Source organism: Bubalus bubalis, chromosome 1, assembly GCF_019923935.1.
Source record: "Bubalus bubalis isolate 160015118507 breed Murrah chromosome 1, NDDB_SH_1, whole genome shotgun sequence".
Classification (NCBI taxonomy): Eukaryota; Metazoa; Chordata; class Mammalia; order Artiodactyla; family Bovidae; genus Bubalus; species Bubalus bubalis.
In genome coordinates, this window is record NC_059157.1 from 135,127,089 (window position 1) to 135,130,312 (window position 3,224).

A 3,224-nucleotide genomic window follows, 5' to 3' on the forward strand; every position below is an offset into this window, starting at 1 on the left:
AGGCTCCTATGTCCGTGGGGATTCTCCAGGCAAGAATACTGGAGTGGGTTGCCATGCCCTCGTCCAGGGGATCTTCCCAACCCAGGGATCAAACCCAGATCTTCTGCAATGCAGGCAGATTCTTTACCATCTGAGCCACCAGGGAAACCTGATAAAGAAGCTGGAGGGGTGCTTTCCTGATGGTCCAGTGGTAGGGACTTCTCTCTTCCACTGCTGGGGGCACAGGTTCGATCCCTGATTGGGGAACTAAGATCCCACATGCTACATGGCTTGGCCAAAACAATAAAGAAATAGAGAATATTTAAAAAAGAAGCAACCAGAGGCCCCAGATCAAGATCACAATGAAGGAAGGGAAACGTAGAGCAAAGGTCTCCCTACTGACTGGATGTGTCCTGTAGCCCCAAAGACCTTACCTCTGAAAGTCATCTTTCAACTCCCTCCCTTTAAGCCTCAGGATGTCAACTGCTAAAATCACCCCAAGTACACAATGCGCGCGCGCATGTGTATGCAAAGTATAATATCTTTTCTCTCAAGAAGTCAGCCTTTTGGCAAAGAGAAATATTTCTTAGATTATAACCAGCAAAGGAAATAAAACCTCCAGGCAGTAAACAGTGAGGAAAAAAATAGTGAATAGTTGAAATCCTAAAACAACACCCATTCAAAAGGCTTGTTTGTTATCTAGAAAGAATGAAATAGATGACCAGCGCAAGTTTGATGCATGAAGCAGGGCACCCAAAGCTGATGCTCTGGGACAACCTAGAGGGATAGGGTGTCCTATCCTGAGCTGGGAGGAGGACTCAGGATGTGGGGACACATGTATATCTATGGCTGATTCACGTTGACATATGGCAAAAAACATCACAATATTGTAAAGTAATTATCTTCCAATTAAAATAAATAAATTTTTTTAAAAAGAATGAAATACCCTTTTATATTTCCGGATATGAGGAAGTCTATCCTAGCCAGACTGGAGGGGGCTCTTCTGCATGGTTCCCCCTACCTCAGAGTCTCTTAACACTAAATAGACCTGGAAATCAAGACCCCAGTGACTACCAAGAGACTGAAGTTGCCTGAACATTGGAGAACACTCTAAATTATGTTCCCTTTTCTCAGGACAGGCATCTGATTTGGTTCTGATCATATTCTTGCCAGTTTCTCCCTCAGGCATTCGAGTTCTGTGCCTATCTCAGACAGGTGATTAGAGCCTTCTGAGATAGAAACCAGGTTGCCTGACATCAAAGCACCATCCTCTTTGGACTCTCTACTCTTTAATCCTGTTGTCTGTACCTGTCAAAGATAATGCACAGAAAGAAATCAAGAGAACTAGCTCACTTATGAACTGCAGATAAAAAAAAAAAAAAACTAAATAAAATAGTGGCCAATCAAATCTAGCACTGGACAGAAAGGATCCACAAATGATGAGGACCCCGTAAATGGAGGAATCAGGCTGCAATGCCGGAAACCACTGATCAATCATTAAAAATAGAAGAACCAAATTGCATGTGCCTCCTAATGTGGTATAAAATCAAGGCTACAGCTCACTCTTGACATATTCTTGCTTAATACTTGAACTTTCATCTAATCAAGCCTCTAGGTCTAACTACCAGTTGTAGGAAATGCAGGGGGAAGGAGACTGTTTACAACCACAGGATGCAGTCAGCTGAATCTTGAATGCAGGAGAGTCAAGAAATGACCCCATTTCTTCAACAAAGCATGAAACATGCTCTTGTTGATTAAAAGACTCTTGCTGATTAAGAGACTTCTTAAACCAACAATTCAAAAAAGCCCAATATTGGTGGCAATTAGAGAAACAATTTGGATAAATTATTAGATGTCTCTAAGAAAATAGTGTTAACTGGTACTTTTTGTTAGATATCATAATGCCATTGTGCTTGCATTTTTAAAGTCCTTATCTGTTAGAAAGCCACATTATAGTATTAAGGGGTAAAACAGAAAATGGTCCTAGAGTTTGCTTTAAAACATTCCACCAAAAAGGGAAGGAGAGAAAAGCTGAATCGAGAATGCTAATAATTATGGGATTTGGGTACAGATTATACAAGGGTTCATTACGTTATTCCCTACATTTTGAAGTCTCTTTGAAAATTTTCATAACTAAAATGAAAGAAAAACAAACACCATAACCAAATAAGGGAATTTCCAGAAATGCAAAAGTGATTTGAAATTTAAAATACTTCACCATGACAAAAAGTTAATGGAGAAAAATCATTTAATCGACTTAATAGATGTTAAAAAGGTCTTTAAAAAGTTCAATATAATGTCCTGACCTTAACAACAAAAACATTGGAAACACCAACAGAGGATTTGGTAAATGTACTAAAGTATCTCCACCTGATAAAATGCCATGCATTTCTTTAAAATGATGTTGGAAGAAAACAGGGACATGGAAACATGCTCATGATGTACTAAGTAGAAAAAAAAAAGATTCCCAGAAGAAATGAAAGGCATCATTTCATTTTACATTAACATATATACCAAAATGTGGAGAGTGGCTAAATGTGGGTTTGGATTTGCTATTGTTTGTGGTTTTCATTTTCTTTCTTGTAGTTGGCTATATTTTCCAAAGTGTCTACAGATAACACATATGGTTTTTTTAATAAGGGAAAAGCACACAGTATTATTTTAATTTTTTAGAAACTCTTGTGGTCATTTCTTCAGTTAAAATACACCTAAATTAACCCTGGTCTTACTAATATTTTTCCATTTTGCTCAAAATGATATCTTAAGAGACTTATCAAATGCCTTGTTGGAATTAAAATTCAGTGTTTACAGTGTTTCCTCTGTAATAACGTTATTGAAATAAAAGTCAGAGGCCCTATTGGAAAATAGTATTCATATTAAACATCTTGAACAAGCCTGAGATTATTAGTTTACATCAAATGTGTTTTAAATAATTCCTATTGTACAACTCTGCATGCAAATGGCACAAAGTTTGAGAAAATGCAAAAATGGATCAGTTTTTATATGGCAGGAGATACAGGAATTTATCTTTCCTGAAAAAAATCAGGAATTTTTTCTTTCTTATCATGTTACAAAGAACAAGAAATTATGTAGAATGTTTTAGAATGATTTGTATCCAAAGTGAATTAAATTGTTAAATTTTCAGTAAGAAGCTTCAGTTTTCTTCCTTTCTCCTAAAACATGCACGCATGAACGTGCACTCACACACACACACACACACACACACACACACAATGTAGTATTTC